This window comes from Bufo gargarizans, chromosome 3 (genome assembly GCF_014858855.1).
Source record: "Bufo gargarizans isolate SCDJY-AF-19 chromosome 3, ASM1485885v1, whole genome shotgun sequence".
Classification (NCBI taxonomy): domain Eukaryota; kingdom Metazoa; phylum Chordata; class Amphibia; order Anura; family Bufonidae; genus Bufo; species Bufo gargarizans.
Genome location: NC_058082.1, coordinates 129,621,957 through 129,635,394, shown reverse-complemented (window position 1 = coordinate 129,635,394; position 13,438 = coordinate 129,621,957).

Genomic DNA, 13,438 nt, shown 5'->3' with positions numbered 1-13,438 from the left:
ACTCACAGAGAAAGAGTTGCGAGTACTATTCCTTCCCCGCATGCAAGAAGAGGGTGGTTTGAAGATGTTGGTCACTTTGGATAATTCTTGCAGCCAACCCATCGACAGCCGTCCTCCGGATCCAGCCTCACGGAACGCCTAGACCGACAGGTGTCTGACTACATCGGGTTAACGGCCGATGCGGACGCTCTGAGAAGCGATGAACCCCTGGACTACTGGGTGGTAGGCTTGACCTGTGGCCAGAGCTAGCACAATTTGCCGTGGAGCTTTTGGATTGCCCCTCGTCGAGTGTCATGTCCGAAAGGACGTTCAGCGCAGTTGGGGGGATCGTGACCGATAAACACACTCGCCTAGCTCACAACAGTGTGGACTACCTCACATTTCTAAAAATGAATGAGGCATGGATCTCTGAGGAATTCAACACATGTGACGAGTTGACTACGTTTGATTGCATTTCCTCATGACAGCCCACAAATATCCGCCACCACTCAGAACAAATGGTCCCTGTATTAGGAAAATACAGCAGCATAAATGGCCTTTTATGTCTGTTGAATGCCTAATTTTTTTCGGCCTGTACTGGCCGACAGCTACATATTTATCCTGTGACCGCCTAATGTACCTCCAGCCGCAGAATCCAAAGTTCTTTGCTGTCAGGTAATACCTATTCTTTTGGGCCTGTACAGTTACATATTTATCCTGTAACCTCCTAATGTATCTCCAGCCACGGAATCCAAAATGAAAGGTGGAATCTGATTGGTTGTTATAGGCATCAGATCTACTTTACACCAGTTTGACAAATCTCCCCTTATGTTCCTATGGATCCCACAGGCAGGGACTCTATAGCAACTAATGTGTGGCAGCTTCTGTTTATTCTGTTTATTCAGGAGGACAGAAGCAGCCGCATAATGCATCTGGCTTCTCCGATCCTCTCCGGGGGGGCCCAGAGCACACCCGGAGGTGTGTGCTTTCAGATTTTAGCGCATCCAGATGTGGTAGTCACATTTACCGGTGATCGCAGACATTAGTGCCAGGTACCTGCTGTTTAAAACCCAGCAGCTATGTGGGCGTCATTTCTAAATGATCTGGGAAAGGGTTAATCCAGTAGTAGCGTATTTATATTCTCGTTTGCCAGTAGACTAAGGAGTGAAATCTAGAGATTTAGATTTAAATCCTAGTGATCCAGAGGCTAACATATTTGAAAGTAGATACTTACATGGCTCCATATGCCTCGGTTTTAAAGTGTAACTGCCATTTCACTATCAAAAATGAAATTCCTTAGGCTACTTTCACACTTGCGGCAGAGTGATCCGGTAAGCAGTTCTGTTGCAAAATGTATGCCAACTGATGGCATTTGTAAGATTGATCAGGATCCTGATCAGTCTTAAAAATGCCGGATCAGTCAGAAAAATGCATTGAAATGCCGGATCCGTCTTTCAGGTGTCATCCGGCAAAACGGATCTGGCATTTATTTTTTTCACCTTTTTTTCGGTCTGCGCAGGGGACATACATGATCAGTTCTTTTCCGGCATTGAGCCCTTTTGACGGAACTCAGTGCCGGAAAAGAAAAACACTAGTGTGAAAGTACTCTAACATATGTGATGCTGAAGGGAAAGTATTCATGAAGCTTTACTTTTCAGTTATTTTACCTTTCTGATGTCTGTATTCAGCCCTTAGCAACCCGATTTCTCTGTGCCTCACTTTTAGCAACTTCCTAAGATGGCTTCCGCAGCATTTCCTGTGATGCTGTTTGCATGTGCTTGAAGCTGTCCTAAAGTACAGGGAGCTAGGAGAAGGCAGTGTACCTCCTAGAACAGCGCTGGCCCCATCTCTTGTTTACCACAGAGGGAAGACAGCCTGCACAGAACAACGCTTTGAGGGCTGCAGAATGGGAACGTATCACGCATGTGTATTTATGAGTTATTATGAGGTAAAACTAAAAATGATTACATTTTAAAGCACAAAATTACTTATACTGTAGGGATTACTACACCATTAGGGTATGAAAAATGAAATGGCAGTTACACTTTAAAGGGGTTGTCTGGGCTCAGAGCTGAACCCGGACATATCCCCATTTTCACTCAGACAGCCCCCCTGATAGGAGCATCAGAGGAACATTTATACTTCGATGCTCTCCTTTGCCCTGCGGTGAATCGTACAGTACAAAGGCTTTTTGGGGGATCCGGTGATGTACCAGGCTGTCCTTGGGGAGAAGGCTTCCACCTAGCAGTGAGCCCAGTAACCACACCTGCACTAATGGGCAGGTTTTAGCACTGCCTTGGCCTGTAAAACTACTAGGGCAGTGCTAAAGCCCACCCATCAAAGCCAGTGATAGTCACCGTCAATACTGCTAGGAGGAAGCTTCCGCCTAGCAGTGGAAAAGTATGAACAAAAAAGCCAGGGGCTTAGCTATAGAAGGTGCAGGGGTAGCAGTCAATACTGGGCCCAGGAGCCTGAGGGGGCCCAAATACCTAAGGCAGCACAAAGGCCCTACCCATGGTTACAAAGCACTGAGGAAAGGGGGGCCCAAGCTTAAAGGGGTTGTCACACGAAAAATATTCTGCAGTTTTCAAACCAGCACCCGGATCTGAATACTTTTGTAACTGCAAGTAATTAAACAATTAGCATAGCCACTGAGTTATTCAATAAAATGTATCTGTATAGCGCCACCTGCTGCTTGTTCTTTTTCTTATTTCTTTGTCCTGCTCACTGAGATGGTCGCACATGCTCAGTTTCATCCTTCAGCTGCCTCCTGAGCTGTGATAGGGAGAGAGCTGCAGCAGAAAAGACACTCACCTGAGCTGCCAGCTTGATATAAATCCAGCAGATCAATAAATGTGGAGATCCCTGGAACTATGTGCGGTACAGAGCTGGTTCTAGCTTTGTTAGAAATAGATTTTCATGTACTATATGATGTCTGATTTTCATTTTTTACATTAGTCATGGGATAACACTTTTAACTCTTGCACCAGGGCCCATGAGCCATAAGCTACACCCCTAAAAAAGCCCTTGCTCTTCACAATCCAGCACAGGACAAGGGAGAGCATCGGAGCATGAAATCAGAGGGGCTGTTAGGGTGAAAATGGGGATATGTCCGGGTTTAATGATGCTTTATTTAGCAAGTTGGCTCCCAGCAGGTCTGCTGAGCAGTCTTTTCAACTTACACCCTTTACCCCTTCAATAAATTGGCTTCATTTTGCCAAGCTCCAGCTCATGGCTTGCACACGTCCACTAAAGTAATAGTACTAATTTGATAACACATTTTGCAGCAATTTATTAACATGTCTTGATATATTAGTGTTTTAGACTAACCTGTACTTATAATGGCATAATTCTGCACTTCACATACCTAATTCGGAACGTACATAGAAATAGGTTAATAGGCACATTAAGACTTGCAAAGAGTAGAACAGGTTACATTTTTAATGCTGCTCAATAATGCCAGTTAACTGATTCTTGCAGACATTTTACTTATCACATGAATCAAAGACACAATTTATCTTAACGAATTTTTAACAAGTATTCATTATCTGTGCTTCCTCTACTACAATCTATACCATCAAGCAATATTAGTCCATCAGAAGGGGTTTTAATCTTCTCGGTACCTTGAACAACATTTTCAAAATAAAAGGAAGAAAAATCTTTTGATATCAGAATATTTCCCTCATATTTAAGAAATGATTTGTATAAGTATAAAACATCAGAAGCCTAAAAGACATATCTGCCGTGCCAATGAAAGAACATACATGGTTGTGGGACTCCATTACTGAATATGTTTCATTGCATGGTGCCTAAGAGACATTGTAATTCATCGGCTGAATAGAGAGATAAATATAATGTATATTCTGATTACTGGGATGGATACTTTATAGCGCCCCTTGTAAATGTGAAGGAGGGTGTCTTGGATCGGAATATTAATAGCCTTTCCAATGGATATGCTATCAGTATTAGATCGGTTGTGTGTCTGAGTGTAGCATGGTTTACACGGTTCCATCTACCACCATGCAGGGTACTGGGCTGGAGCTTCTCCCTCGTCATTTGAATGGGACGACGCTACAACATCCTGTACCACTGATACTAATGCTGCTGAGGGTACGGCCAAACGTTTAGGTTTTTTGATGCAGCTTTGGAGGGTAAAATCAGAAGTGGATCAGTTTTGGCTTCCAAGACTACTAGGCAGTGTTCAGGTAGAAAGACCCATTAAATAATGTGCAAGCGCTGCAGCCTCTTGAAAATAACAACAATGTAAGGTGGGCCCTAGAGATGAGCGAATTTCTTCAAGATTTTACAAAGAAATTTGCTTTGTGACGAATTACTTTGTCACAAAGCGCATTTTTTTGTAAGTAGTGGGTGCAATGACAGGGAGTTGCGATAGCGCCGCTCCCCGTAATTTCACTGCTTAGATGCCTCATTCATACATGATCGTGGCATCTGAGAGTACTAATAGAGTATAAAATTAACAGAAATGTTTTTAAATTATTCTTACCTCCTCCTACGCACAGGGGATTTCAGCAGAGATCTTCAATCAAGATGGTGGCGGCCGGGCCCGTCGCGAGCAAATTGAGGAGGAATGATTTATTTTTATTTTTTACACTATTTTAGGTTAAATCAATTCGCTACCATGAAGCATGAGAAAATTCGGCTTTGCGGCAAACCAAATTTATTCAGAAATTCTGATCGAATTCCACTTTTTGGGATTCGATTCAGTCAATTCTAGTGGGCACCACAATATGAATTAAGGAAAAGTATAATGAACGGCACAAGATCAATTAAGGAAAAGTATAATGACCGGTAGAATAATTAAAATGGTTCACATTGATCAAATCCCCCAAAATTATTAGTATCCAAAACATCATCACACAAATATATTAAAAACCATTAGAGAAGGTTACATGGGAGGTGTAGGGCAGCAATATTTGCTAAAGCCACACCTCGAACCTTCCACACAATCAGGGGCGTATTTATTATATAGACTAGTAGCTCAGAATTACACCAATATCCATTTACTATTACTGCCAGAACATGTTGGGTGTAGTAGTTTCAGCCCAACTGGGCAGTCAGAGGTTGCAGGCTGCAGAAATATAGCAGAGTTAGGCTACTTTCACACCTACTTTCACACCAGACGGATCCGCACCTTAGGCTACTTTCACACTGGCGTTTCTGGGTCCGCTTGTGAGATCCGTTTCAGGGCTCTCACAAATAGTGCAAAACAGATCAGTTCATCCCTAATGCATTCTGAATGGATAAGGATCCGCTCAGAATGCATCAGTTTGCCTCCGTTCAGCCTCCATTCCGCTCTGGAGGTGGACACCAAACGGATCCGTTGTGAACGGATACAAGCGTTTGCATTATAGGTGTGGATCCGTCTGTGCAGATACCAGACGGATCCGCACCTAACGCAGGTGTGAAAGTAACCTAACTCTGCTACTGGTGGAGGGATGTTGGGGGGGCGGCGACGGGGAGGGGGGCCCCATTGTTCAGTTTTGCACCGGGGCCCCATGGATTGTGTGTACGCCACTGCACACAATCTGTCCTTGATAGGGTACTATCTTACAGTGAGGCGAGGTGCCAAATACAAAAATCAACAAAAAATAAATGCGTATATAAAGTGACTAGTGCAAATGAAAAAGATAAGTTCAACAACTCTAAATGACATCAACAATGTCAAGTGCTAAATATCCGTCTCACATAGCTGCGATGGAACGAACAAAGTCTTGGCAGCGGTGATACGCGTGGGGCTTTGTTCCTTGCATAACAGTTAACATGTGATGTGAGACAGATATTTAGCACTTGACATTGTTGATTTCATTTACAGTTGTTGCACTTATCTTTTTTCATTAGCTTTTTACTTGCACTAATCATTTTATATATGCATTTATTCTTTGTTGATTTTTGTATTTGGCACCTTGTCTCACTGTAAGATAGTATGCTATCAAGGGCAGATTGTGTGGAATGTGGGAGGTGTGGGTTTATGAAATATTGTTGACTTACACCTCCCATGTAACCTTCTCTAATGGATTTTAATGGATTTGATTTGTTTTGGATAACAATACATTTTGGGGACTTAAATATGTGAATTTTTGGTGTCCGTCTTTCATTACATTTAGTTATAGCCTCTTCAGAAACGCAGTGTGAATGACAAGGGTTTAACCTCTGCCAATGGGATGTTGATGGCTTATCAAAGGTCCAGGTGTCCACATGCTTTTGGCAATGTAATGTCTCTTTTGATACATAACTGATATGTTATTCAACAGTAACTGTCATTATTTAGCATCCAAATAACTGAGAAAAAAGTTAACTCACCTCTCCTTTTATTTCTCTTATGCTTCTTCCCTCTGCCAATCCCTTCACTGGCTCCCCATTGCTCAGCGAATTCTGTTTAAAATACTATCAACTACATATAAGGCCGTTCACAATCTGTCCCTTCCTTACATCTCTGATCTGCTTTCCCGAAACATCCAAACACATAATCGCCGATCTTCAAAGGACCTCCTCCTCCTCTGTTTTCCTCTTGTCTGTTCCTTGCACAATTGTCTACAAGATTTATCCCGTGCATCACCCATACTGTGGAACTCCAGCACATCAGACTCCCCCAACATCCAAATCTTCAAAAGCAACCTGAAAATCCACCTCTTCAGGAAATCCTACCACCTGCAATAAGCATGCTGCCACCACATACCCAGATCAGAAGATTTTACCCACATCCAGTGTGTCTTTCCACTTTACATTGTAGATTGTAAGTAGAGATGAGCAAATTTCTCAAAACTTTGATTTGGTCGGTTTACCGAATTTTCCAAAAATATTCGACTCGATCTGAATTTATTTGTGGCAAATCGCATTAAAAAACAGCTATTTCCTGGCTGCTGAGATCCTGTATAGTGGTGAAGAAAACTGCGCCTTGCGATAGGGATTCTGCTGTGGTAGTGAAACAATACTGTGAGTCAGTATGACACGCAGATGACAGGCGTCGCTCTCAGAATCACTGCACACTTCACTTATTTGGGCAGTTACGGGGCCAAAACTGACCAATTAACTCAAATGTGAACTCAGCCTTACAGGTCGATGTTAGCGTCAAGAAGAAGCCCACTCCTTTTACACTGTCATCAGCTGATTCTGCATAGATGTCTACAGAACTTGTTCTATTAAACGCTTATACAAGTAAAGCTCTCTAACAGAGTGTAGAGGGTGTCAGCAGTAAGTTTGTGCTGATGTCACTGATTATTTTGCCCTTCCTCTGATCCATCAAAACAATAACACCCCAAAAAAATGGATCCTGTCTGTTGAGTATCCGCCTTTACTTGGTCAGAATTTGGTCAGTAATCCATCAGTATTTCTAAAGCCCCCCAAAAAATAGTGTCCCAGTCATGAAGTGGGGAGGGTGGGAACAGCATGAGAAGTCCGCAGAGTGGCCCAATGACATAGTGGTGAGGTGACCGCAGCATGAGGAGACCAAAGAGTGGCCCAGAGACATAGTGTTGATGTAGCAGCAGTATGGGGAGATCACAGAGTGGCCCAGTGACATAGTGATGAGGTGGCAGCAGCATGGGGAGACCACAGAGTGGCCCAGTGACAGAGTGGTGAGGTGTCAGCAGCATGAAGAGACCGCAGAGTGGCCTAGTGACAGAGTGGTGAGGTGGCAGCAGCATGAGGAGACCACAGAGTGGTGAGTTGGCAGCAGCATAAGGAGTACAATCAGTATTGAGCAGCACTCCAACCCAATGGGGGGGATGTTTTATATATATCTCGATCCTCAGGATACTTGCTAATGATCCATGGGATCAGTGATGATGCACACGGATGGGGACACAGGCTTGAGAGTCCCAAATGAACAGGATAAAGCATAATCCACAGCACTCATTAATTCAGTGAAAATCCTTGTGATTTATTTAGGCAACAAACATAGCAATGTTTCGACAGAGTGTCTTTATCAAGCAGTGCCAGAGTGTAACATAGATTCCCTTAAATAACCCTCAGTAATTGTAAAATAAGGAGGAGGATACAGGGGATGAAGTCACCACCAAGTGAGTGTTTTAGAAAATGTTCAATCATACATTCATATACATGAAAAGGTTCTTATCAGTTCCCTGAGTGGATTCTACGTGTTGAATGGCTCCCCCGAATATGGCACAAAGATGTGCTGGTGTCCGGCGTTCAGAAGCAGAGCCCACATGAACGCACGCGGGAACAGAGGAAGGAGAGCCTATCAGTAAAACACACGTCACTATAGCTGGTGACGTGTGTAGATTCCAGGAGGAGGAGGACCAACCAGATGCCGGTATCTGATAGGCACATCAAGTGTGAAAAAGAATTTAAATGGGAAAGACGTCAGAGGGGAAGACGTCAATGGTATTAGTGAGGTATGTAGTTGCCAGGGAATGTAGTAGCCATCAAACTAAAGGAGGCCACCAATAACATCAGTTTAGATAACATCAGAAGAATTACAGACGTTATGAGTCGCTATTCAGCCTTTAAAAGGGAATAAAGAGGATGAGCAAAATAGTTGGTTAATAATGGTTTATGATAAAGGGTCACCCAGTCACCCCAGTAATTTATAATCTCCCGAAAATGCACAAAAATAGGGATGATCCACCAGGGCGACCAATATTCTCAGGTGTTGATTCCATATTCTCTCCGATAGCGACCTTCCTGGACAGAGTTTTACAGGAATTCACCTCAGAGTAGCCCAGTGACATAGTGGTGAGGTGGCAGCAGCTTGAGGAGACCACAGAGTGGTGAAGTGGCATCAGCATGAGGAGACCACAGAGTGGACCAGTGAAATTGTGTTAAGGTGGCATCAGCATGAGGACACCACAGAGTGACCCATTGATATAGTGTTGAGGTGGCAGCAGCATGAGGAGACCACAGAGTAGTGATGTGGCAGCAGCATGAGAAGACCACAGAGAGGCCCATTGACATAGTGTTGAAGTAGCAATAGCATGAGGAGACCACAGACTGGTGAGGCGGCATCAGCGTTAGGCGACAGCAGAGTGTCCCAGAGAAATTGTGTCGATGTAGCAGCAGCATGAGAAGACCACAGCGTGGCACAGTGATAAAGTAGGGAGCAATACCAGTACCAGCTGAAGATGGTGGCTGGCAGCAGGAGCACCTGGCATCAGGTGTCGCATCAGGCAGGTGGCAGCATCAGAATAGTAGCTGAAGCAGGTAGCCAGAAAAAAAAAAAACAGGCCTCTTTTGTCAAAGTGTAGGTGTGGCACAATGGATGATCAAGTCTGATGCATCAGGCACTGGTGTTTGAAAATCCTGGCTGACCCACGCCTGATTTATCTTCATAAAGGCCAGTCAAGTTCTCTTTGGGGTAACTATGGTCTCCGCCACACTAAACACCCGCTCTGATGCCACACTGCTTGATGCCACACTGCTTGCCGGGCAGGAAAGCTTTTCCAGGGAAAACTCGGCCAGTTGCGGCCACAAATCGAGTGTGGCTGCCTAGTAGTCCAGGAGATCTTTGATGTGGGGTGGCAGGGTGCACTCCAAATATGCCACAGCCTGCTGGTTCAGGTTATGCTCTATGTCTACCTGCTGCTGCTGGTGAGTAGTTTCTTCAGTAGGTCGTTGAAGAAAACTGCTCATTAGCGACTCTAGACTTAAGCTGCTGCTGATGGAGCTGGTACTGCTCCTGCCACCCCACCCCGCCCCGCCCAGCAGCCATGGCAATGGAACGTGAGCACAGAGGGCCTTGTAACAGATGGACCCTTTTATATTATTTTATGTTCGGCTGTCTGTACACCCCCCCTTCCCCTTTTTCCTGTCCCATTGTTTCCCAAGAGCAGGGCGGTGTTTCAGGGACACTGCCAGACCTGTTTAAACCAGCTGCCGTGTCCCCCCTCAACCTCCCATCAGCCCTTGCTATTGTCTGACCCCACATTTCCTTGTATTATAGTAATCTATGTACTCTATTGTATGTAAATGTGGCTGTTGGGGGTTTGAAACCATGTGTGCCATGCCTAGTAAAGTCAGTTGACTCCCAAAACTGTATGTCGTCCAGTTACTGGGGAAATTGTCTCTCAGACATTGACCTGTTTCTTCAGCTACAAGGGGATTTAAGGGGAGATATTGATGGTATGTCTTGGAGCTCCGCAACAGGCCCCCCCTAGCAGACCTGCGTGAGGATGAGCGATGGTGCACATAGGCAGCGGCCAACCTACTACATAGGATGTCTCGATAGTAGTTCAGTTTGTCCTCCCTCTCAGCGGGTGTAAAAAAGGCCACCATATTGGAGCGGTAGCAAGGGTCTAACATAGTGGACAAAAAACGTGGCATTCTTAAAGGGCCTGAGCAAACGGCAGGTGTCACGCATGAGCTGCCACTGGCTGACATCAAAGTTACACAGGGGAGTACTTTTATCCACTTGCATCATCAAGAAATTGTTGATGGCCTTTCTCTGTTCATAGTCGGTCCAACATATGGAGGGTGCAATTCCAATGAGTGGAAATGTCGCAATTCAGCCTATGTTGGGGGATGCTGTTTTGCCGTTTGAACTCAAGGAGGGTGTGCTTTGCGGTGTACAAGTGGCTGAAGTGCATGCAAAGTTTCATGGTCATTTTCAGGATGTCTTGTAGATGGGTGGAAGACTTCAGGAACTTCTTGACAACCAGATTGAACACATGTGCCATGCAGGGCGCATAGCTCAGACTTTGCCTCTTCAAGGGTCCTTAGCAAACAGCAGATGTCATGCATGAGCTGCCACTGGCAATTCAGCCTATGTTCGGGGATGCCGTTTTGCCATTTGAACTCAAGGAGGGTGTGCTAGGCGGTGTACGAGTGGGTGAAGTGCATGCAAAGTTTCCTGTACATTTTCAGGATGTCTTTCAGATGGGCGGAAGACTTCAGGAACCAATTTACAACCAGATTGAACACATGGGCCATGCAGGGTGCATGGCTCAGCCCTCCTTGACGCAGCACCGACACCATGTTCTTCCCGTTGTCAGTCACCATGGTTCCAATTTTTTGTTGTCGAGGAGAAACCCAGGATTTCATTTCTTGATGAAGGACGCGGAGAAGTTCCTCCCTTGTGTGACTCCGTTCGCCCAGGCAAACTAGGTGCAGAACAGCGTGCCGCCACTGTGCCCTGCACATGTGGTACGATGGTGGGGCACTGTGAATTGTCCCTGCAGAGGAGGCTGGCGGACACAGTGGAGGATGAGGAGGCAGAGGCAGACATTGTAGCAGTACCAACGGCGCAATAATGTGGAGGCGGAAGCGGCTTCACTTGTCCAAGTTGCTTGTGTGGCTGGGCAGGAACCAAATTTACCCAGTGGGCCGTAAAGGAAATATGTTGTCCTAACTGTAGTTACAGCTCCACATCTCGGTGCTGCCATGCAAGGACTGTCCCACCTTCTGTTCTACATATTTGTGCAGGGCTGGTACTGCCTGGACAGCTTAGGACTCTCCACCTCGGCTCAGCAGAAGCCATCAGTTCTCTGAAAGGTTCAGAGTCCACCACTTGGAAAGGGAGGAACTGCAGTACCAGCAACTTGGCCAGGAGCACGTTCAGCTTCTGCGCCGTTGGATGAGTGAATGCATTCTGTTGTCTCTTGGGAATCACTTCGTTGATCGATTGCTGATGGAATGACTGACAAGTAGGATGAGCAGGAGCATCAGGACCAGAAGATGATGGGAAGGACAGACAGCTCCCTTCGGCTGAGGTGGTGGAGGCTTGACTGCATGAAATTTGGTGCGTGCCACTGGGTGATGCAGCGGTTTCTGTGGCAGGCTGGACCCCCACATCGAAGCCACGGTTCTCCCAGGCCACTTTATGGTGACACTGCATGTGTTGATGCAGGGCGGTGGAGCCAAGGATGCCCATGTTTCACCTTCTGCTCACAAATTCAGCAAATGGTCATGTTCACCTACTCTGGCGGCCTAACAAAAAATTGCCAGACCTCCGAGTATGGCATTTTTTTCCCAACTCTCCATACTGACTGTCTGCTTCCACTGCCTCCGTAGTCTCCTGTGAAGTGGGTGGTCTACCAAGGGCACATTTGGCTCCTGACCTCCCACTGCTGCCACCCTGCTGACTCCCTGCCACACTACCACCTTGCTGGCTCAGCCGCTGCCTCATGTGCAAGCTGCCACCCTCTTCTCCTGATGATGATGAAGCCCCTTTTTCTCCTGGCTCCCAAGTGCGATGGGCTTCATCATCATCTACTACTGTCTGCACGTCACTGATGCCCCCCTCAATGATCTCAGGGCCAGGAGCCTGACCACTCACACATCAGCTCCCACGCTACTCTCATGATCACTACTTGCCCACCTACCGGAGGAAGCGGCGGATCTCAACATACAAGGCTGTCCACAACCTGTCCCTTCCCTACATCTCTGAGCTACTTTCCCAATACATCCCCACACGAAATCTTCAATCCTTACAGGACCTCCTTCTCTCCTCTTATCACCTCTTTCCAGAATCGCCTCAAGGATTTCTCCCGTGCATCCCCCATACTCTGGAACTCGCTACCCCAACATATCAGACTCTCACCTACAGTGGAAACCTTTAAAAGAAACCTGAATATGCACCTCTTCAGACAAGCCTGCAACCAGTGACCCTGCTGCCTCTATACTGCCATGACCAACTTTACCCTCACCTACTGTGTCCTTCTCCCATACCATGTAGATTGAAAGCCCTCAATGGCAGGGCCCTCTCTTCTTCTGTACCAGTTTGTAACTCGTCTTATTAATGCATAGTGCAATTGTCTGTATTATGTATGTGTACCCCTTTTCATATGTACAGCGCTAAAGAATGAATGCCGCTTTAATAATAATAATAATAAATAATTTTGACCACTGCCATTCCCTTTGAAAGGCCTGTCACTTGTCTGTCTGAAATATTGTTATATAAAATAATTAAATGAAAAAGAAATTAATACACCCAAAAAAACGCTGTAGAACAATGTAACCTGACCTGACCGCAGAGCGGCAAGTAAAATGTACTTGTTTTTTCCACTATTACTCCCCAAAAAAGGCTGTAGTACAATGTAACTGCACCGCAGAACGGCAATTAAGACGTACTTTTTATACTATTACAACATCCCAAAAAAGGCTGTACTACAAAGTAACTGCACTACAGAATGTCAAATAAGATGTACTATTTTTACACTTATACACCCCAAAAAAGGCTGTAGTACAAAGTAACTGCACCGCAGAACAGCAAATAATATGTACTTTTTTTTACACTAATACACCCCAAAATAAACTGTAGAACAATTAAAATGCACCGCAGAACAGTTAATATGACATACGTATATTTTCTATAAATACACCCAGAAGCACTTGCACCACAATGACAAACAAAGTTTGCTGGAATTACAGAGGTATCATCTAGCGCAAGCCTAAAAGCAACAGTATATGTGGTCTTCCTGTCTTCTGAGCTGATGTCATTTCAAGAAAGGCACCTGAAACAAATTGACCAAAATTTAGATTCACA